At 41.3% G+C, this 24,106-nt stretch overlaps 1 long non-coding RNA gene across 1 annotated transcript; it reads left to right on the top strand.

Moving 5' to 3' along the window:
* The first annotated feature begins 791 nt into the window (after positions 1-791).
* LOC123595104 lies at positions 792-14,964 on the top strand. The gene is made up of 3 exons (XR_006711041.1): positions 792-1,479; positions 12,969-12,971; positions 14,954-14,964. It is a non-coding gene; the product is annotated as an uncharacterized LOC123595104 (long non-coding RNA).
* Positions 14,965-24,106: the final 9,142 nt, after the last annotated feature.

Genomic DNA, 24,106 nt, shown 5'->3' with positions numbered 1-24,106 from the left:
AGAACTTTCTAGGTCAATCTCGAAAAAGGAAGTTCATGATTGCCGCAGTAATATTTGTAGGCATATTAAATGTAAGTGGGCGGGCCTGTTGGAAATTGGCTGAGTAATCCCAGTTCAGAAAAAGTATGTTGGCCTCCAACCACCATGGTGTGACCTGGGATGTTTATTAAAAAATAAAATTTCTCAGTCCCCCTCAGATCCTAAACAGAGTATCTGGAGGTTGTAGCTATAGGCACCCATACTTTAACAAGCACCCAAGATGATCTGGATGCATGGTAAAGTTTAACAATGACTCTAGCCTGTAGGGTGACAAGTAATTCTATGGGAAGATGGGAAATAGCAAGTGAAATGAAATGTCCATTGCTAGCAGGAAGAGGAAGTTAGTCCTCCATTATGCATCAGGGAGCTTGGAAGAATATTGGTGCTTTTTACTTCTTCTGGTGATATATTCTTGCAGTTTGTCATGGCTCATTTACAATTATGGTCTGTCCCTTTTGCAGTCTTGAGGCAGTTCACCAGAATTCTATTTTTAACAGAAATTTCTTGAATCTCTTGGGAACGGTCTTTGTAGGACTGGCTCATGAGCTACGATCATGGCCAGTGAAATGTCAAAATGCCGCGGTGACCGTTATCAGCTGTCGGCTCTTTTGCCATTACACCACGGTGGAAAGACATAAAGTGAACCCCCCTCCTCCCCATCCTTGGGGTATTTCATAAGCGAGAGGGAGCTGGGGTCTTAACGCAGTGAGAGGCGAGGTGAAAGGAACAAGGGCATTGGCTCAGGCTTGGAGGAGCAGGATGCCTTTAATCAAAGAATAGGATCTCCCTCAGAAGAAAGAAAGGCTAGGTCCAAGATGAGTATCTGTAAAGGGCAGCTGGAAGATGACCCGAGGGGAACTTTCATCCTGGGGCTGAGTCCTAGGAAGCAAGCACAGGTGCGGGCGTGGGCGCGTCCCAGACCTTGCTGAAATCGGATAGGCTCCAGGCCCTTCCGAAAACACACTTGATAACGCGGCCAGCCGGCCCGCCCTCCCGGCGGCACGGAAGCCAGAGCGAGAGGCTGCGGCGAGCCAGCGAGGAGCCGTTAGTCGACTCGGCTCGCCCGCAGCGCCCTCCCTCGCTTCGGGAAGCCCTCTCGGCCCCGCCTCCTCGGCTGACGTCCGGGGCGAGCGGGGGCGGGAGCGTGGGTGGGCCGAGACGTCGGCCGCCCGCGATTCGGCCGGCTCAGCCACACCACCGCGCGCCCCCGCTCCGCCCGCCCCTCCGGGCGCGTCTTTTCCGGGCTCGCGCCGCGCCGCGCCGCGCCTCGTCCCGCCTCCGCTGGCCGTCCGGGTGCGCGCGGGCCGCTGCGGCTTTTTCTCCGGCCTCCGTGGCGCGCCCCTCCTCGCCCCAGCGCTAGCGGGCACGCGGTTTTTCCGCGGGCTTTCCGGGTGCCAGGCGCGGGCCGGCTGCGAAGACGCCGTGTGGACCGCGTCTCCGGTAAGTATAGCCCCGGCTGCTGACCCTTGTCGCGGTAGGGGCCCCAGCTCCGGCGGTGCCGCCGTCCCGCACCTGAGCCCCGCAGAGGTGGAGGGGACGTCCCAGTTCCCGGAATGGGCTCTCTTTCTTTGGGAGCCCGGCCGATATACCCGCCCGCCTCCCTCCCGGTGCTGGGAAGATTCCCGGGGGTCGCTGTGCCTTCTCCTCCGAAGTCCAGGGTCCTCGAGAGCCCTGCCTCCTTCTCTTCCTGACACCCACCGTCCTCCATCCCCTGAGGGCCAGAAGCATCTTCCCGACCGGGCTTACTGTGCGTTGCCTTTACCCTTTCCGAAGGAGCACATCAAGTGCTTGCCAGACCTCCAGACGACCTTTAGGGCGCCCCTAGACCTCAACTCCATCTTGTCCCTCGGGGTTGCTCTGTCTCCGAGTGCTCTGTGGTCCCTCTGGCCCTAGCAGCATCCGCCCTTCGGATTTGAGGGATGCCCTGGCTTCCCAGCTCTTCTTAGCTTCTGTATCTTTAGGTGCGTTAGAAAACGGCTGAATTCTAGCAGAAGCGTGCTCTTCCCCACCCCCCCCCCCCCCCCCCGTTCTGTCTACATCCCTGTCCTCATGAATGCCTTATATTTAGCATCAGCTTCATTCACTTCCTCTTCCTCTCATTTGAGGACCCTACAGAAAGAATTGCGGCTGATGTCTATAGCACATAGAAAAATCGAGGAGAATATGATTCATTGCCTAACCCCCATCAAGGGGTTACATATTTTAAATAGGACGTCATATTTTCTCCGCACTCCAGCATCTCCTCCTTGAAAGGCATTTCCCCACCCTCTTGAAATTAATTTTGCTATAGTCTCTCACCTTAAAAAAAAAAAAAATCAGCCATGGCTCCAAGAAACGACGGTGAGTTGCTGAATAAGTAAGTAGGCTGCTTTACTGGTTAAGTCCTTAATCAATGCCTCAGTTTCTACATCTGCAAAAATGAGGATGTTGACCTAGAGCACAAATAAGGTTCCTCTAGTGTTTTGAAACTAGGACCTCTAAATTCATGCTTAGTTACATGTTGCTGCGTAACAGAGATTTAACCTAATTAAAGTCCCATTTCCTGGTAGTTGCTCATCACTTTAGTTTTTCTTTTATTCTGCCTCTAATGCTTTTAACTGTTCTTGATACCTAAGGCAGCATGCAATGGAAGATTCAATTACAGGACTGTCAATGAGGATATCAGTCAAGCTTTTTATAGCATAAGGCCTCTTGAATTATAAAATAGCTCTCTTTTTCAATTGAAGCTACTAACGTGTGAGACATGTAAGACTCCTGTTGGAGTTAACACCCTCTCCACCCTTTCTTTAGGTGGAGGATGAAACATGACACCGTTAGTATACTTGCACCATAGAATAAAGTACCATATTGTTCTGATACTAGAAGGAATTTGACACTTAAACATCCATGGGAAGGTGCACTGCAACAATTAAAAGCGTTTCCCCTAAAAACCCTATTAAAAAATTAATGATTCAGATTAACATTTTTGTTTGTGTTTTGGGTAGGTGTGGGATGGGTGGAGATAAGAGAGTCTTGCCCAATTCAATTTAAGAGGAGAAATGAATTGGGACTCTGGAGAGGCTCTGAATCCAGCCCTAGCCAATTGTATAACCTTGAACAAGTCACCTAACCTCTCTTGGTTTTTGCATCTGTAAAAGCCTTTTGATGGTTGGCAGAGTGAGCCATAAGTCTCCCAATTTGAATTCTTTCTTCTTATACTGATAGATATATGATTATATGATGTAAGCAGCACTAACATTGTGGCCTAAGTCCTTAGTTATAACAGTTGTTGAGAATGTTTTCCTCAAACATCTGCATATGCTTGCTCCAATTTATGCGTGCATAATTCATAACCTATCTTATCAAATGAGTATATGTGGAAGTCTATAAATTGGGAGGCATTTTACAAAAGTTGGGTGTTGTTAACTTCTGCTTGCAAGTGAAACGTGCATAGAACACTTTTTAAAAAACATTCATGTCTTTTAGAAATTTGAAAGTGAATATATACATACTGCCTTGTAACTGTAATTGACTAGGAACTTTAAAGAATATGCTGGCATCTCATTCATTCATTTATCACTCATTGAACTTATCTCATTCCTTCAGCTGTCCCTGGTTTTGGTGCCAGGCCACCAGGATATGATGGTTAAGAAAACCCTCTTCGTGAGTTTATAGTCTGGGGTGGTTGTGGTGGGGTTGTGAAGAGATAGATGTATATACAGTTTATATTTATTAACAACAACAACAACATTCAAATCAGGGACATAAAAAAAATCCTGGGGGAACTTAAACTCCCATAGTGGACGAGGAGATGATTGTATTATAGATTCTCTTCTTGGTGTTCCTTCCCTCCCCCCTTCCTTGACTTTCAATTCCTGAGATGTTAGCAAAAATAAATGCTTTATTTTTCCGCTCCTGTCCCTGGCTGGCCTTATATATTCTTTTTCTTTCTTTGTCTTTTAACTGGTCATTTTGAGGTAGCTGTAGATTCCCATGCGGTTGTAAGAAATAATACCCTTTTTCTAATTTTCCCCAGTGGTAACATCTGCAGGACTGTAGTATAATATCATGACAAAGAAATCGAAATAGATACAATTCTGGGTGCCTGGGTGGCTCAGTCGGTTAAGCGTCCGACTTCGGCTTAGGTCATGGTCTCACCGTTGGTGGGTTCAAGCCCCACGTCAGGCTCTCTGCTAATAGCTCGGAACCTGGAGCCCACTTCGGATTCTGTGTCTCCCTCTCTCTCTGTCCCTCCCCTGCTCACTCTCTCTTCTCTCTCAAAATAAATAAACATTAAAAAATTACAAAAAAAAAAAAAAAGAAATAGATACAATTCATCCACCTGAATCAGAGATCACCGGTTTTACATGCAGTCATTTGGGTGTGTGTGTATTTAGTTTTGTGCAATGTTATCGCATGGGTAAATTCATGTAACCACCTTCACAGTAAAGATACAGAACAGTTCCATCACCACAAGGATGCCTGGTGTTGCCCTTTTATAGCCACAGCAGTCCCCGTCCCTCACTGGCCCCAAGCAGCCACAAATCTGTTTTCCATGCCTATAATTTTGTCATTTCAAGAATGGTATATAAATGGAATCAGACAGTATGTAACTTTCTGAGATGGGCTTTTTTTCCACTCAGAGTAATTCCCTGGAGATTCACGTAGGGACTCTAGTATCCAGTTCCTTTTCATTGCTGAGTCCTATTCCATGGTATAGATGTGCCCCAGTTTCACCATTCACCAGTTGAAGGACATCTGGTTGGTTCATGGTTTTTTATTTTTATTTTTTCCTTTTTAACCTATCATAAATAAGGCTTCTATGAACAATTGTGTCCTGCTTTTTGTGTGAACATAAATTTTCATTTCTTTGGGATACATGCCCAAGAGTGCAGTTGCTGCTTGTAAGGTCGTTGTATGTTTCATTTTACTTATTTGTTTATTTTTATTTATATTTAGAGAGAGAGCACGCACAAGCATGAGCAGGAGAGGGGGAGAGGGAGAGAGAGAATCCCAAGCAGGCTCCATGCCAAGCACAGAACCTGACACAGGATTTGATCCCACTACCATGAGATCATGAGTTGAGCCGATCAAGAGTCGGACACTTAACCAACTGAGCCACCCAGGCACCTGTATGTTTCATTTTAAAAGCAACTACCAAATTGTTTTCCAGAGTGGCACTTTACATTACCACCAGCAACGTATGAATGAATGCTTTTCGTCCTTGCCAGCTGCTGTGGTTACTAGTTTATATTTTAGCCATTCTGATTGCTGTCTAGTGATATCTTGTCATAGTTTTATTTATTTTTATTTTTTTTACTTTTTTTAACATTTATTTATTTTTGAGACAGAGAGAGACAGAGCATGAATGGGGGAGGGTCAGAGAGAGGGAGACACAGAATCTGAAACAGGCTCCAGGTTCTGAGCTGTCAGTACAGAGCCCGACGTGGGGCTCGAACTCGCGGACCGTGAGATCATGACCTGAGCTCAAGTCGGCCACTTAACTGACTGAGCCACCCAGGTGCCCCCTTGTCATAGTTTTAATTTGCGTTTCCCAAATAGCTAATGACGTTGGACATCTTTTCATGTGCTGAGTTGCCATCTCTGTATCCTCTTTGGTGAAATGTATGTTCACATATTTTGTCCATTTTCTAGTTGGATTTATTTTTTTGTTTCTTTTTTTTTTGGTTTTTGGTTTTACTGTTTTTGGTTTTACTGTTGAGTTCTGAAAGTTTTTGGTTTTACTGTTTTTGGTTTTACTGTTGAGTTCTGAAAGTTCTTTATATATTCTAAATACTAGTCCTTTGTTAGGTACGTGGCTTGCAAATATGTTCTCCCAGTCTATATAGCTTGTCTTTCATCTGCTTCACAGGGAGTTTCAAAGAACAAAAGCCTTTCATTTTGATGAGGTCCAGTTTATCAATTTTTCCTTTTGTGGATGGTGCCTTGGGTGTCCAGGGGTCTGGTGTGCCTTTGTCCCTTAATTTTATTCCTTGCTGGTCTGCATAACACTCAGTATTTCTGTAAGAAGTGTAAACAGTTTTCCTTTTCAGCAATCCTGGAGCTCAAATGCATTCTGTGAATAAGTTGCCTTGATGGCTTTGAGTGTGACTACATACTCACACATGCTCTTGCCATATTAAAATGGCTGCCATCATTTGTGCCTTGAAAATATAATTTCTGCCTCAACCAGGCTGTGAAGTGTTAAAATTAATCTTTTAAAATTAAAGAGATGCTGATGTGCCAAGGCGATTTTTGGTTTCACTTTCTAAATTAAAACTGGGTAAAAGAGTATGTATGGTTTTTAAATCAAGGTTTCTGTTAAGTGATCCAAAGAACAAATTTGGGCTCTCATTTAAACATACTTTAAAAGTTCACTTCTATGTTCTCAGCAGTGAGGTCACAAATCATGACCATATACTTAAGAGGCTTTTTATACTCACTATCGATTCTCAGAATAATGAATACCAGACTTTTGAATGTGTATGTCTAGACTGTTGCTTTCCTTGTATAGTAGCCACTTAGTGTTCGTTTTGTTTAAAAATAAGCATTAGCTTTAAGGTGACTTATAATTTGATACTTTGAAAAATGGATGTGCTCAAATTATGAGAAGAAGTTACAGGAAAAGGCTAGTGATTAATTTTGAGAGTATTCATTTCTGTAAGGTGGTACTAAAATTATTACTTGTCTCTTCAGTGTCACCATATTTGCTCAGAAGAGTAGACAGCTAGGGTAGTGGATTCCTACTTGATAAAGGTCAATCATTGGTATAAGGCTAAAGCTGGCAAAACAGTGCTGGTGTCCAAATCCTACCCTGGTTTTATAAATAAACTTCTGTTGGAACACATTCACATCCATTCATTTATGTATTGTCTGGCTGCATTCAAAATGCAACATAAGAGTCAAAACAGAGAATGTATGGCTCTGAAAGCCTATTTACTCTCTGGTACTTTCCAGAAAAAGTTTGCCCAGAGATAAAACAGCCTTCTAAATTACCACATCTCTGAGTTATAAAGGAAATTTAACAAACTTCACCTTGTCTTTTAGTACTTTTTAGTTACACTTCTATGGGAAATTGTGGTTCAGAAGAGTGTATTCATTTTCTTTCCTATGTCTACAAGGCTTTTGGGTCCAGGAGCAGCATTAAGGAATGGACAGAGGGTTGGGAAAGTTGATTTTGTTGTTCTTGTTAAGTGGGCTATTTCGTTGTGATGTAAATTTTCAGGTAGGGCAACCCGTGAGATTCAGAGAGATGTCCATCCCTTTTGTGATGTCCTTTGGCGATCCTAACTGTAAGCCAGAGTAGTAATGACGGAGCCTGGTACAGCAGTGCTGTTGCTCTGGCTCCCAAACCTTTAAATACATAGGAGTTTGATCTTATCAAGCTCAACTTAGACTGTTGGTTTACTGTTTTGTTTGCATAGCTTTCTTTTGTCCGTTAGAAATTGACACTTTAGTTTTGTTTTTTTTTTTTAAACACCCTGTGGGTGATGTTGAAAATGGAAATTGAATTAGGACAGTTGACTGTATATTTGGAAAGAAATGGATCCCTACCTCACATCATATACAGAAAGAAATTAAGGGTGTAGTTTAAAATTTTAAGTGTATATTTAATGCTTTTCTGGAAAGCATAAGACAACTGTAACAAAGTTAAAATGTAAGAGACAGACTAGGGGGAAAATACCATTTACATATGCGGTAGAAGCTTTAATTGACTTCTTAACTGACCTACCACATTACATGATGCTCTTCATTTCTTTTATAAAATACACTGCACTGAACACTTGGGATTTAGTAGGTTGGTCTCTAGTGTGCCAGTATGCTTGAGGACCTACCATTACAACAAATGCTATTGATACTTAACCTGTGAAAATTCACAGATGAAATGATATGATGTCTGGGGGGATGGGGTGGAAGTATGGAGTGCATCCAGTGGTAAAGGAAAGAAAAGTCAGCACATGTGGATAATTGTTGAAGTTGGGTGATAGTTACATTCAAGTCATTATAACAAAACAAATCCAGTGTTTTGGAGACTTGATGAAAGCAAGTTACTACCATTCAGTTAAGTGTGGGTAAGATTGGATAAAAGATTTATATAAAATAATTATAAAATCTAAGTGTTTCTTCACTCATTGTGCTTTGTAAGTGTCTTTTAAATTCTTTGAAGTTCTACATTTTCTAAGAATTCAGTTTAAAAATGTTCACAATCAGTGGGCCTGGAGTTAAAGAAACCTCTTGGCCTCTTGGCCTCCTGGCCCTGTATCAAAAGTTTGATGAGTTGGGGGCGCCTGGATGGCTCAGTTGGTTGAGCGTCTGACTTCGGCTCAGGTCATGATTTCACAGCTCGTGAGTTTGAACACTGCATCGGGCTCTGCTCTGTGCTGACAGTTCAGAGCCTGGAGCCTACTTCAGATTCTGTGTCTCCCTCTCACTCTGCCGTCCCCAGCTTGTGCTCTCTCTCTCAAAATATAAAGAAACATAGAAAAAAATTTTTAAAAAAAGTTTGATGAGTGTACATTTACTACTGATGAAGATGAAATGTTTGTCATGTGCATATTTTTATGATTATTTTAATTGACACTTTCGATTAACTAATCAGCTGTTTCGATTAATTAACTAACATTAGATTAAAAGGATTCTGCTATATACTCTGTTTTCTTCTCTTCAGATCACATAAATCTTTCACCTATTATGAAAAAGACTTTTACTATGTAATATCCATTATATATAAAGAGCTCCTACAAGTCAATAAGAAAAAGGCACACATTAGAGAAAGTAGCAGAGGGTTATGAATTGGCATTTCTGAGAAAAAGAAATAAAAATGATGAATAAGAAAAAGGATGCTCAAATTCCCTCTAGTAATTAAGGAAATGAAAACCACTTTTCACCAAATACATTGGCAAAACTAACTATAATATCCACTTTTAGCAAAGACATGGGCACTGTCATACACTGTTACTTAGAGTACAAATTGTATGGCTTCTTGATAAAAAAAAATAACCAAATCCTCTCATTTTAAAATGTACATATATTTTTTAAAAAATGTACGGTATATTTTGACGCAGCAATACTGTTAGGAAACTAGATATGTATAAGGTTTCACTGAAACTAGTCATAACAGTGAAAACTTAACAACCTGAATATCCGTCAATAGAGGAGTGATTTAAATAATGTGCTGTTCTATGGAATACCATAGGGTGTTTGAAGGAAAGAAACCCCTTCAAACCTATGTAAACTGACACAGGAGTTCCAAAGTATGTTGTTAAAGGAGGGAGGGGAAGGAGGGAGTTTGCACCCTTCATATACCATGATTCCACTTTTATAAAAGCAAACAGAACCTTCCTTATGTGTATGGATAATACAAAAAGGTCTAATTGATACATACCATGAGTAGTTACCTCTGGGGGAAAAGGCAGTGTTGCTAACGAAAGGCAGTATAAGGGATACGTTTATTTTTCACCCTGTACAATTCTCTAGTGAATTTCTAACTTTGTGATTACTATTTTGATAGTAATTATACAGATAATAGTATGAAACATTTACACACTGGAGGATACTTATGATCCCGTTATTATGCATTATACGATGACACTGTACTAGAAATGTAGTGCCTTGTGTTTAGTAAACACAGAGGTTTTTTTTTTTTTTTTTTTAGAGTAACTTCTCGCTTTGTTAAAGTACTACTTGTATTTTCTAACTTTCTGCACTGAAAGTGTAAGTATATAGAATAAAATCACTGTAATTCCATACCCAGAGAGAGATCTATTATCAACTTTTGGGTATATATGCTTGTGCACACAAAACTGTGTAACACATGTATGGGCACTTGCACACACATGCACATGTGTATGGTCATGTGCAACCATGTCTTTCTACAAGAATGGGTTCTTGCTGTATATACCAATTTGTAATTTGCTTTCTTCAACTTGGCATTATTGTGTGAGCATCTTTCATGATTGGTAATTATGAATAAGTGAAAAAGACATTTTGTTGGGAAAAGAAAAACACTGCCATGTAAATAGTGTTCCAGTTAAAATAACTGGTTTCTAGGGCAAACTATAATCTTACGAGAAAAAAAAAAAAAGCTGTGGTCACCAAAAGTAAATAACCAAGGAATTTTGGAGCACCTGGGTGGCTCAATCGGTTAAGTGTTCAACTTTGGCTTAGGTCATGATCTCATGGTTTGTGGGTTTGAGCCCCGCATCAGGTTCTATGCTGGAAGCTCAGAGCCTGGAGCCTGCTTCAGATTCTGTGTCTCCCTCTCTCTGCCCCTCCCCCGCTCACTCTCTGTCTCCCTCTCTCTTTCTCTCTCAAAAATAAATAAACATTAAAAAAATTAAAAACAAATAACCAAGGGGCACCTGGGTGGCTCAGTCAGTTAAGTGTCCAACTTCAGCTCAGGTCATGATCTCAGTTTTTGAGTTTGAGCCCTGCGTCAGGCTCTGTGCTGATAGCTCAGAATCTGGAGACTACTTTGGATTCTGTGTCTCCCTCTCTCTATGCCCCTCCCCCGCTCACACTCTGTCTCTCTCTGTCTCTCTCTCTCTCTCTCTTAAAAATAAACATTAAACAATTTTTTAAAAAACACAAATAACCAAGGGATTTTAAAATTCTCAATGTTGGGGCACCTGGGTGGCTCAATCAGTTAAGCGTCTAACTTCGGCTCAGGTCATGATCTCACAGTTCATGGGTTCGAGCCCTGTGTCGGGCTCTGTGCTGACAGCTCAGAGCCTGGAGCCTGCATCGGATTCTCTGTCTCCCTCTCTCTATGCCCCTCCCCCGCTCACACTCTGTCTCTCTCTCTCTCTCTTAAAAATAAACATTAAAAAAATAAAAAAAAACACAAATAACCAAGGAATTTTAAAATTCTCAATGTTGGGGCACCTGGGTGGCTCAATCAGTTAAGTGTCTAACTTCGGCTCAGGTCATGATCTCACTGTTCATGAGTTCGAGCCCTGCATCAGGCTCTGTGCTGACAGCTTGGAGCCTGGAGCCTGCCTCGGATTCTGTGTCTCCCTCTCTCTGCCCCTCTCCCACTCACGCTCTGTCTTTCTCTCTCTCTCTCTCAAAAATAAATAAACATTAAAAAACACTTAAATTCTCGATGTTGAACCAGTTCAGTTCTGTTTTGAATTTAACCATGAACATGTTCTTTAAATTGTAGTTACTAGTAATGATGTGTAAGTGTGTGATACATCAAAATGTCATTAGCAATCTCTCTTCGGTGGAGTTTGGTTTTAATAAGGATTTTAAAATTGAGCTTGAACAGTTGCTTTGACTCAGAGAACACCCAGCTGCTCTAATTTTTGGCAAAGGTGTGGGCATACTTGTATTCTTTTACAACCTATAAAAGTGAAGAAAGTCTAGGTTATCTGTAGCAGCATGAATCTTTGTGGCATCTCAGTCTGTGGTATATAAAATTGAATATTATGAGAACCGTGTTGGAGGATCAAGTTTGATTTGGGCAAGTATGTCATGTATTCTTTCTCATGTCCTCCTGAAGCACTTATTAAGCACATCCATCGAAGGTTCCTTTATAACCTCTTCCGGGTTTGTGCTGTGGATTTAGAGGTGGAAATACCTTAGTTTACATTACACTGAATACTTTTTGGTAACTTTAGCCATTTTTAATGAATGCAGTAGAGTACCAGAAGAAGAGTCTACCCCATAGACAATAGCATGAATGTCAAGACCAAGGGTGTACCTGCTCGTGTTTTTGTTATGGCGATCGGAACAGCGTCACTGTTCTTGAAAGCTGCGCATCTTGGCTTTTTGGAAACTGATTTTGCATTACCAGGATTTTTTCTCTCATCGGGGTTGTCAGGGTAGCAGATTTTACAGAGGAGTCAGGATAGACATTCTGTATTACTTGATTAACGAGAGGGGAGCTTGCAAGATTTGGCTATTACAGAGGGTGTTGGAAACATTACTGTTTTCTCTTAGGTATTCTGTTTATTACCTTTAATATGTGGTTAACGTATTTTAATGCTATAAAAAAGTAATGACAGGGTTTTGAAGGACCACTCCCCTTGGGGTACCTGAGTGATGAGTCATAAAAGAAAATCTGGAGAAATGAGCAGAGCTCTTACTGTTGAGATGGTGATCATCACTATGCCCGGAATATGTTAGTTGTTTCTGCTTCTCAAATGAACTGAAAACTGCAAACTTCCCTCACACAGGAAACAGGAACTTGGTCAACGAGCTTAAAATTCAGTTGTGGCTTTGAACACAGAAGAGAAGACAGAACCCTCACCAATATCTCATGGGGTGAATCCAAGTAAAAGATTCTATGTTCCACATGACCATTGAAGATAACTAAGTTGAGAAGTAGCTTAAAAGAAGAGTTGAAAAATCACAACTGGACCAAGGGGTCAAACTGGGCAGAACTAGCTGAATGTGTTTCAGACAAGTAGAGCAGAAAAGAGAAAAGCAGACCAGGGAAATCAGTATTCTCATACCTGGAGCCACAGAAACCTTCAGCATTTGGTCAATTGCAGGGTTGGTCTAAGATGTTTTAAAGTCTTTGGGAAAATATTTGGGATTCCCTTGGTGCCCAGGCAGTTCCTTACCAGGAGTCCATTAGAATTTCTGTGAAGCAAGTAGTTTTATGGAAATTAGAAAAGGCGCAGGGTTCAGGCTCACTGTTGGTGAATTATAGCAACCCGCAGATGGGAAGCTATGTGGTGTTTATTTCCCCAAATAGAAATGTAAGCATGGCATATCCATTCAAATACAGTTATGTTACACATTTTTAAGCAAAATGATTGAACTCATAAGGATGTTGTACAACTCTAAATTTTCCCCCAGAAATTTTTGTATTCCTAGAGTTTGTTTTTAGTGCCAAGTATAGAGGCCAGGATTTTCATGTGGAAGCAGATTTTTAATTTATATACGTATTTATATATGTATATAAATTAATTAATTTTAATATTCTCTTGACCCACCAAGAGATTGTTGAGTATTAAAATGTTTGCAGGGCAGTAGCTTTCTTAGGAAATATCCCCCAAATAATTTATTCTTTACAAGTGGTATCCCTTAAAGGAGTTTTATTTTTAAGTTTGTTTGTTTGTTTTGAGAGAGGGAGACACACCCAAGACTAACAGCGTGGAGCCTGACAATGTGGGGCTTGAACTCCAGAACCGTGAGATCATGACTTGAGCTGAAATCAGGAGTCAGACACTTAACCAACTGAGCCACCCAGGTGCCCTCCTTTAAGGTAGTTTTAGAAGAGACAGCTGCAAAATGGAAATCTTCATGAAACCTCTGCCTCGTTTTTTTAATTTCTGTTTTGAAATAGAATTCCCCCACCTCACTTTCACAGCATTTCTTTGGGGACTGGGTGGATAGAAGTGAATGAGGGATGATTCTTGACCCCAGGAATACAGATTATTCAGTGGGCTTAAAACGACACAGCCCTGCTGGCTGTCTCGAATCCTAGCTCAGTGAATTCACCATGGAGACTGCCATAACCATAAGCGTTGGGCTCACCCTGGAGACTGCCATAACCATGGCACCCTGGCCCTTGGAGGAAGACATACCAGTGCCCAGATAGCCACCCACTCCCTTTCTCATCTCTATGGTAGCCTGCATTTATGTCCTTGTTCTTTGGTTACGTGAAATGTTTGTGTAGAGTGATTGGCCTATGCTTGCAATGATAACATTTGGTGAAATGGGAGAGCTGTCCCTAACACTAACACAACTTTCAGACAGCTGATCTTTTTCTCAACAAGCCCCTAACCCTGAAGATGGCAGTTTTTTAAACCTCTTAGGGAGAAAGTGCTTATGTACAATCTTGTTTCTAGTTGTCCTCAACTGGGGAAGATTGGCCATCTGCCTCCCCGCCTTTGAGTGAAGGGACCTGTCACTTAGGGCACCGCAGGCAGGAAAGAGGAGGTGGATGCTATACTAGGACATTGCCAAAGGAGTGGGAGGAGGCAGTGAATATATGATCTATACCCAGAGTGTACCTTAAGGTTTGAAAACCAGGGATCTCAACTTCAGTTGGTGCTGCAAAGACATATTTTATTTTATTTTATTTTATTTTATTTTATTTTATTTTATTTTATTTTATTTTATTTTTTAAAATTTAAAAAAAAAAATTTTTTTTCAACATTTATTTATTTTTGGGACAGAGAGAGACAGAGCATGAACGGGGGAGGGGCAGAGAGAGAGGGAGACACAGAATCAGAAACAGGCTCCAGGCTCTGAGCCATCAGCCCAGAGCCCGACGCGGGGCTCGAACTCACGGACCACGAGATTGTGACCTGGCTGACGTCGGACGCTTAACCGACTGCGCCACCCAGGCGCCCCTTAAATTTTTTTAATTAACATTTATTGTTGGGAGAGAGAGAGCGAGCAAGCAGGGGAGGGGCAGAGAGAGAGGGAGACATGCAATCCGAAGCAGGCTCCAGGCTCCGAGCTGTCAGCAGAGAGCCTGACCTGGGGCTCGAACCCATGAACTGTGAGGTCATGATCTGAGCCAAAGTCAGATGCTTAACCAACTGAGCCACCCAGACGCCCCTAAAGACATATTTAAATATATATATTTTAACGTTTATTCATTTTTTGAGAGACAGAGACAGAGTGTGAGCAGGGCAGGGGCAAAGAGAGGGGGAGACACAGAATCCGAAGCAGGCTCCAGGCTCTAGGCTCTGAGCTGTCAGCACAGAGCTGGATGTGGGGCTTGAACCCACGAACCGTGAGATCATGACCTGAGCCAAAGTTGGATGCTTAACCGACTGAATCACCCAGGCGCCCCCTCTAAACACATATTTTAAAAACAAGTTGTAGCCTATAGGGTTCTTTAAGCTAAGAGTATATTGAGAAGCCCTGCTGTGTTTATTTTGGTGATACCACAGTCTCCAGTGGAAATCTGCACAATTGAGACAAAAGTCTTGTCTTTTTTCAAAGGTGTGATTATTGTTTCATTGAGTAGGTAATCAAAGATGTATTCTTTATTTTCTTATTTTTAGAGTTGCACACAATATTGTATTAGTTTCAGGTATACAACATACTGATTTGACATTTGTATACACTGCAAAATGATCTCCACAATGTCTAGTTACCATCTGTCAGCCATACGCAAGCGATTCCTTTTGAAGCAGCTAATTTTGGCTGAAAGAACTGTTTCTCAACCTGGACTTGATTTCTTCTTTTCTAATGTACCACTAAGGTAATTTTCTGTGTCCATTCCCCTCTAGATGTTACAACATTTTGTGATGAAATCATGAGAAAAAGTTTCTTCTGCTTTGGAGAGAGTGATTCAGACTTTGTTTAGGATGCAAAATCAGTTCTTAAGATTTGTTGCTGCCTCTGCTGCTGACCTCTCCTTTCTGTGTGAAAGAAAATCAGTGACATTTCAGAGTGGCATAGTTACATATTTGGGTTGCATAAAATTGTTCTGTGGAATGATGTTCTGAACTTTTAGAATTTGTGTTGAATTTGGTACTTGGCCAGGTCTGGGGCCACGTTCTGCTATTGCTAGACCTTAAAAATTTTTTTTTTCTGCTTTTACCGGCACTGCCCCATCACTGTTGAAAGAGCAGGATGTTGCCTGGGCTTAGCACCAGGCACTGAACCTCATTGCCTTCCTCTTCTACTTACAGGCATGGCAACCCTGGAAACCTGAAGATAGAGGTGTTGGAAGTGCTTGGATAATCCCTTTTCTTACTCTTTAAAAATCTGGCCTGTAAGCCACTGTCACATAAGTATCAGACCCGAAGATGTATAGTAACAGAGAGCTATTGCTTTCAGACCTTCCTCTGGGTTGACCTTGGTTTTGCTTTTGAGGAAGAGTAAGCGGCAGATTGGCCCATGTACGTACAAAAGCAAACTGCCTTCTTACGTTTTACTGCTGCTCAGATTGGTTACAGATGCTTAAAGAGGATTGAATTATAACCTAGTTTAAAGCTGATGTATTTTAAACATCAAAACAAAACAAAAAAGCGGGGGCACCTGGGTGACTCAGTCGGTTAAGTGTCCAACTTCGGCTCAGGTCATGATCTCGTGGTTTGTAAGCTCAAGCCCCGCATTGGACTCTGGGCTGACAGTTCAGAGCCTGGCGCCTGCTTCAGATTCTGTCTCCCTCTCTCTCTGCCCCTCCCCCACTTATGCTCGGTCTCTCTCTGTCTCTCTCTCTCAAAAATAAACATTAAAAAATGACGTATTTTAGATTAAATGTTTCAGAAATAATTGCAACAGGGTGTCTTATAGGCACATTACATTGCAGATGCAGCACAAGTTAAATGCTTCAGGGATAAACGGCAGTACCTGTTAGTAGGAAATATCAGCGCTGTTAACCTTGTAGCAAGTTTCTTAGCTGACCTTTATATGACACGTAGTCCCCCTCCTTAAGCAGTAGTGTTTCATTCACGGAGGTAGGAGAAAGACTCCTGCTCTCCTTGGGAGTTTTTAGTGCTCTGCTGCTTCTCTTTAAATCTGTTTTATTTAATTTTTTTTAAAAATGTTTATTTATTTTTGAGAGACACAGAGAGACCGAGCGCAAGTTGGGGAGGGGCAGAGAGCAAGGGAGACACAGAATCCCAAGCAGGCTCCAGGCTCTGAGCTGTCACGGCACTGAGCCTGACGTGAGGCTCAAACTTACAAACTGTGAGATCATGACCTGAAGTAGGATGCTTCACCACCGGAGCCACCCAGGTGCCCCTTTAAATCTGTTTTTGAGATGCTTTTTGCAGATCCCATCCTGTGCATAATTTCCTTACTTGGAGGCGTTTTAAATTCTTAAGTAATGAAACCTCCCAAGTAATAAAACCTCTGTTAGATATGTTCCACAGTGGAACTAGCCTATTCCAAATTTTATGTTTGCAGGAGTAGTGGTGTAGCCAAAAGGCAGTGTCATTTGTAAAAGCTGGCTAGTCGTCTGGAGGTGAAATTGATCTGGAGTTTCAGTTTCTGGTTTGTGTTTTCCAGCTCTGCATTTTCCTTGATTGTTTTTTCAGAACCTTGCTTTCATGTTTTGGCTTTGCAGACTTTTCGTTGCCCCAGTATTTGAAAGAAGTTTTTAAAAAGTACATTTTAGGCAAGCCAATTAATACCTAAGCAGTAATATGTACATAACTGGACAGAGGGTAGCTATTATTATTAGCTTTTAAAAAAGTATGTAATTGTCTGGTTGGGCCATTATTATAGGGTCAAGGGTTGCCTCATAGGCGACCCTCCTTTCCGATTCTACCTATATGTCTGCTCTCAGTGTTAGTCTAATGTCCACTTACAATATTATCTATTGAATAGTGAGCTCCATGAGGACAGGGCATAGTATATGCTCACGGAATACTTTTTGAACAGATGTTTGAACAGATATGTTTTTGAACAGATGAATGTGCATGCACCTGTGACTACCCAGGATTTAAGAAACTAGGTTTTTAAAAATATTACAGGGGCGCCTGGGTGGCTCAGTCGGTTAAGCGGCCGACTTCGGCGCAGGTCATGATCTCGCGGTCCGTGAGTTCGAGCCCTGCGTCGGGCGCTGTGCTGACGGCTCAGAGCCTGGAGCCTGTTTCAGATTCTGTGTCTCTCTCTCTCTCTGACCCTCCCCCATTCATGCTCTGTCTCTCTCTGTCTCAAAAATAAATAAACGTTAAAAAAAATTAAAAAAATATATTACAAAGAAATTGGTTGTTACTGGCTATATGTATTTTTAATTACTTTCCTCAAATAGAAATGTTATTATGGTGGTTAGTTTTCAGCAATGATGATTATAAAATCAAAGAAAAGAGAGACTGAACCATTTGTTTCCTGCATCAGTGAGTCTGTGCACAATAGGGTGACATCACTATCATATTCAGGAGAGGCCATGTGGTGTAATAATCTTCACACCTTTCTGTTGTCATGCTAGAGGGCATAGGGACTTACTGTCAAAGAAGTTTTATTACAACATATTCTTGTTTATATGTCAGGATCTCTTAACCAAATGCATTTTTTCTTCTAGATTTTTCAAATGTGATCTTACTAGATGGCTTATTTTTTAAAAAGAACAGTGCTTCATTTTGGAACAGTTTTAGATTTACAGCAGATTTGTAAACATAGTTCACTGGTTCTGTATATCTTTACCTGGCTCCCCCTTAATGTTAACATTTAATGTAACATTGGTATAGTACTCATAACTAAACTATGCAATTTGTTTGGATTTCTCTAGTTTTTCTACCAGTCTTTTTTTTTTTTTCTGTTCCAGGATCTGAAATTGTTACACATGTTTATTGTAAAAAACCTGTTTAGATAAAAAGACAAAATATGGGTAATCCCCCTACAAGGAAACAACTACTGATATTTTTAATACACATCCTTCCATATTTTTTCTTTTTTTTTTTTTTAATTTTTTTTTTCAATGTTTATTTATTTTTGGGACAGAGAGAGACAGAGCATGAACGGGGTAGGGGCAGAGAGAGAGGGAGACACAGAATCGGAAACAGGCTCCAGGCTCTGAGCCATCAGCCCAGAGCCTGACGCGGGGCTCGAACTCCCGGACCGCGAGATCGTGACCTGGCTGAAGTCGGACGCTTAACCGACTGCGCCACCCAGGCGCCCCCTTCCATATTTTTTTCTATAGAGAATATATTCCCTATAGAACATTCCCCCCTACAAAAAAAAAAAAAAAAAAAAAAAAAAACTCTTCATATTTCCCTAAGAGACAAGTTACAAACTGTGTTGTAATTTGCTTTTTTACACTTAATATAGCATTTTTTGTGTTTACATTTTTCCTCATCTAATGCTTTTAACATAGTTTAATTTATTCCCTACCCTTAAGACATTTTGTTGTTTCCATTTCTGAGCCTAGTTAATTCTTCATGCCTTAAGGCCAAACTATGCATGTGTTCTTAATGCCCTGCCCATAAACCTGAGAAACAGGACACTAGTCTCAGTAACAATGGCTCATTAAGCAAGTGATTCTTTTTTTTTTTTTTTTAATTTTTTTTTTTTCAACGTTTATTTATTTTTGGGACAGAGAGAGACAGAGCATGAACAGGGGAGGGGCAGAGAGAGAGGGAGACACAGAATCTGAAACAAGGCTCCAGGCTCTGAGCGGTCAGCACAGAGCCCGATGCGGGGCTCGAACTCACGGACCGCGAGATCGTGACCTGGCTGAAGTCGGCCGCTTAACCGACTGCGCCACCCAGGCTCCCCTAGCAAGTGATTCTAAATATCTGTGTATTAGGTTGAATCATTTGAAACTGCTGTTTTTTTAATGTAACAGGTTTTGACTATTGGCAGTTTTATATGGGTCAGCCTAATAGTTGGAAAAGCTTTCTAAAAAAAAAAAAAAAAAAAAAAAGAAATGGGTGGGCAGGTGGCCCCTGGGTGGCTCAGTTGGTTGAGCGTCTGACTCTTGATTTCAGCTCAGGTCATGATCCCAGGCTCATGGGATCAAGCCCTGTATTGGGCTCTGTGCTGAGCATGAAGCCTGCTTAAGATTCTCTCCCCCTCTGCCCCTCTCCCCTGCTCGTGCATGCTGTTGCTCTCCAAAATAAAAAAAAAAAAAAAAAGAAAAAGAAAAAGCTTTCTAGGTTATTCTGATCCCTTCCCGCTCTCCTCCTCCATTCTCATTCATCTGAGAATCCCTGTCCTCTAACTCTACTGAGTATGCCTGCAGTTAGAATGGTGAGCAGACACGTTTTGTCAGGCAAGAGTGTTCGCACACTACCCCTTCAAAATTGACTGCTGAACATTCAGCCTAAGCTCTCTGCAAGATAGCCCCACAGCTTCGTCTCCTAGTTGCAGATCTGTATTGGATGGCCAGGGACACAGGTGCCACCCAGTGGTGCCTTATAGAGGAACGGCTCATGTTTCTCTACCACCCTCCAACACATCAAATATTTTCATTCTTTCCCCTTTCTTTTATGCACTTCCATGTTCATGGTCTCTCCTTCCTTTTCTGCTCCCAACCTATGCCAATGGCACTTCTGGGTTTCATTATACTAGCTGGGTTTCATATACTAGCTATATAATTTTGCAGTGATAATCCTTATTTAAATAAAGGCTTTGGAACACGAGTCAAGAAGTAATAAGTAAACACACCGAATAGACTGTTATTTGGTCTGCTTATGAAGTCCTGATTCCTACCCAGAATGGGCACTAAGTGTGTATTCTGCCAGAATATGGCACTTCTTGTGTTTAATTTCAAGCTTCTCAGTTGTATGGGGGGAAGCACTTTTATATAGGTCAGATTTGAAGAGGCATACACATCTACCTAAGAGTGAAAGATTTAACTTGGAAGTCATTCTTTAGTTTCCCTTCTGTGTAGCAGGACTTGTTAATTCATCCCGTGTTCATCCAGAAACTATTTGGTAAGCATTTACAGTGTACCTGTACTGTGCTAGGTCCTGTGGATTATAGTGGGGATCAAGACAGGCATGACCTCTGCCTTTAAGGAGCTTACAGCCCAGCAAGGGAACAGAAACTTGAACAAGTTTAAGTACTGTGCTATATGAGTGCCCGCAGAGCAAATAGCAGAGATACCTGATGTAACGTGGGGAGGTAAGGAAGGCTTTTTAAAAGTGATATTTAAACTAAGACCTAAAGGAAGCCAGGAAAAGGGAGAAGAGAATGTCCTTGGCAGAAGGAAAAGCATGTGTTAGACTCCAAGGTGAGAGATTAAGCTTGGTTCTTTTGAGAAACTAAAGTTTATAATGGCCAGAGCTTGTGAGATCAGCTTGATTTGAGCTTCACACAAGTCCTCACAACAGGTAGTAATAGTACTCCCTCCATTTTAGAACTGTGGCAAATGAGGTAAAGAGGTTAAACAACTTGCCCCAGGTCACCCAGCGCTAGAAAGGGGCACAGCCAGGAGCTGGACCCAGGCCATCTGGCTCCAGCATTTTGGCTCCTAACTACCATGGTAGACTGCCTCTCAGCAGGGCATTGTGTTACATTGGAGCTTCATGGTCTATTTCTTTAGCCTTCAGTGAAGCATAGGACCTTATCCTGTTAATCTGCGGTCTTTTTTTTTCAGATTGGCCAGGTGAAATACAATTTTTCTTACTAAGCTGAATATGAGGTTGTACTAGGCACAGACTATTCCAAGAGCCAGAACTTATAAACATGTGAAAAATTCTTTAAGCTTACAGCATCTGGGTTAGCCCAGAAACTCTCAGGCTTGCTTTGGTCTTTTACCATTGATTGGGAACCAAGTACTTCATTTGATATGCAGCTCTAAGGTTGCTAACCTGTATTTTCCAGAGAATCATTGATGGGAAGTTATAATTACTTGTTTTTTTTTTTTTGTAAGAAAAATGAGTAATAAAATATGTATCTCTGCAAGGCTGGAATTTTTGCTTGATTGCTATAGTTAATTTGGCAATATCTTTTCCTATGACTTTTATTTTTTTTTTTTTATTTTTTTTTTAAAATATTTTTTTTTTCAACGTTTATTTATTTTTGGGACAGAGAGAGACAGAGCATGAACGGGGGAGGGGCAGAGAGAGAGGGAGACACAGAATGGGAAACAGGCTCCAGGCTCTGAGCCATCAGCCCAGAGCCCGACGCGGGGCTCGAACTCACGGACCGCAAGATCGTGACCTGGCTGAAGTCGGACGCTCAACCGACTGCGCCACCCAGGCGCCCCTCCTATGACTTTTAAAGTTAGTTAAAGGTAAACACAACTTCTTAAATAGGACTATAGTCTTTAAAAGTCATAAATTAAGAACCTATAAGTGGAGAGGTCTTATAGTGGATGTGATTTATCCTTTTATGTACTTAAAATATAAGCGTGTGTTTTGTAAGATGAGGAATTGAATACTTCAGTTTGAATTTATCAATTAAGGTTTAAAAATTTTTTTTTAATGTCTATTTTTTGAGAGAGAGAGAGAGAGAGACTGAGTGGGGAAGGGGCAGAGAGAGGGAGACACAGAATCTGAAGCAGGCTCCAGGCTCTGAGCTGTCAGCACAGAGCCCAACGTGGGGCTCGAACTCACGAACCATGAGATCATGACCTGAGTCCAAGTTAGATGCTAAACCAACTGACTGAGCCACCTAGGCGCCCCTATCAATTAAGGTTTTAATCTAGATTTCAGAAGTTGGATTATAAATATTGCATTGTATGTAAACTGAGATTGTCATAATTTTACATTGTTGAAACACTCGAATAAAGAATTGTGCATGTGTGTACGCATATGTATGCTTAATGGCACAAAGCTAGTACTTTCATTTACCTGTCCTTTTGTATATGACAGTGGATTTAATCAGGAGTCTGTATTTCTCTCTACTAGTGAAGGTTGGCTTTTGCAGATGTAGCATATATTCTTGCCTTGTTCTCTTGTGGGGCCAGAGTTAGAGTTATCACTAGAGTCACCACTAGGAATGTTTTTGCCAAAAAAGGGGTGAGGATTCTGACAATAATTACACCGGGCCAACAGGTAAACCAGGGGACAGACTCTGGCAGACTGGCAAGTGTGACCACCATCATTTGAACCGTTCACATAAGCATCAAATTTGTGGGCTTAGCTTCAGGAGCACTGGGTCAACCCAGTTGAGTTAACCAGCAGCCACAGATCGTTTTCCCTTGACTTTACAGTAAAAACATTAATTTTCAAGTAGATATATTATTATACGTTGCAGTGCAATCATATGTGTATCAGCTGTACTCTTTTGATAGTGTTTAGTATTGTGGACTCTGCTGCTAGGCCCTTTCGAGATTATTGCAGGACACGCTCCTAGCTGTCTGGGCCTTACAGGAAGTGAGATTACTTAATGATACTTTACTGTTACCCAAAACATTTTGAAATGAAAACTTTGAGGGAAAGAGATGATTCAGCCTTTTCTGGCTGCTTCTTTTTGAAGCGAGTACGCATTTGTAATGTGATATCACAGTTGATTGGAATGTCTAAAGCAAGACAGTCTTAGGTAAGATGATACACTCTGAAGTTCAGAGAAGTTGGTCCCAGAGTTGAGGCTGTAAACAACTGGATACTGATGGAGACTTCAGTTCTGAAGTGCCCTTGCTTCAAAATCCTTCTTAGCCCCTGAGTGGAAGGCAACGAGGTGATCCCCACTTGGTCCCTTTTGCTTGTGATACCTTTTCGGAGAGAAGGCCTTGATTTCCCCTAGAGGGCTGATGCTGGTCAGACAAATACCCTTTTCCTTTATGAGAGCAGAATAGTTGACAAGTATGACGGGGTGTCTATTAAATCTTACGCAGATATCCTCTGGCATTTGAGTTCCTGCTTATTTTAATAGGATAAGCGAGTGGAACCCTGGGCTTTTAAGAAGTTACTTGTATTTCATTCTGTGTGGAACCCCTTAGGATTGTCTGCTGTTTTGATATCGTGCATTCACTCGCCAGTAGTCGTCAATGGTTGTTAGTCACATTTTGGCATAGGGGACCACGAGGACAGTTAGCTTTAGGGAACATTTAACATTGTAGTTATAGCAAGAAAAAAGGAACTTTATTCTGCTTTGTTGATTATGTTGCATGAGCAAAAGAAGTTTCTTTTATTTTGAGTCTAGGTCGTTTAGAAACAAAAGTGTCTAATCTTTCGTTAGCACAGTTGAAGTCAACTTTTGGATCCTTTTACAGTGTCACTTCCCCACTTGAGTAGCACCAAATGCCTTAGGGGCCCTATTCATTGTCACTTCCCAACACACACACAGATGCACACTAGAATTAATTGGAAGACTAGTGCTCTATTCTCTCCTTATTTATTAAATGATGACACTAATATGTTCACTGCAGAAGTTTTAGAAAGGGTAGGAAAAATATAAGGATAAAACTAAAAATCACTGATACTTCTACAACCTTGGGGGGGGCGGGGTTAACATTTCAGCTTGTAGTCTGCATATGTTTGAAGAGGTTGATATTGTTCAAGTTTCCTCTTAAGCCAATGAAACTGTATATATCTTGAATATATCCTTAAATACGCTTTGGCAGTGCTGCATTTGATGAGTGTGTAGTATTTAATTATATTGATGCATCGTTATTTTACCAATATCCATCCATTTGGGCATTTGCAATTCTTTGTTTTTCAGTTCTTTTTATAACAGTGATGAGTGTTGTCTACGTTTTTGTGTATGTGCACCTCTGATTAGTTCCTTAGGATATTCCTAGAAGTAGAAAGTGAAATAACTAGGTTGGGAGTAT

The sequence above is a fragment of the Leopardus geoffroyi genome, chromosome X (genome assembly GCF_018350155.1).
Source record: "Leopardus geoffroyi isolate Oge1 chromosome X, O.geoffroyi_Oge1_pat1.0, whole genome shotgun sequence".
Classification (NCBI taxonomy): Eukaryota; Metazoa; Chordata; class Mammalia; order Carnivora; family Felidae; genus Leopardus; species Leopardus geoffroyi.
The sequence above is the reverse complement of the archived record's forward strand: the minus strand, read 5'-3'. Positions and strand labels throughout refer to the sequence as shown.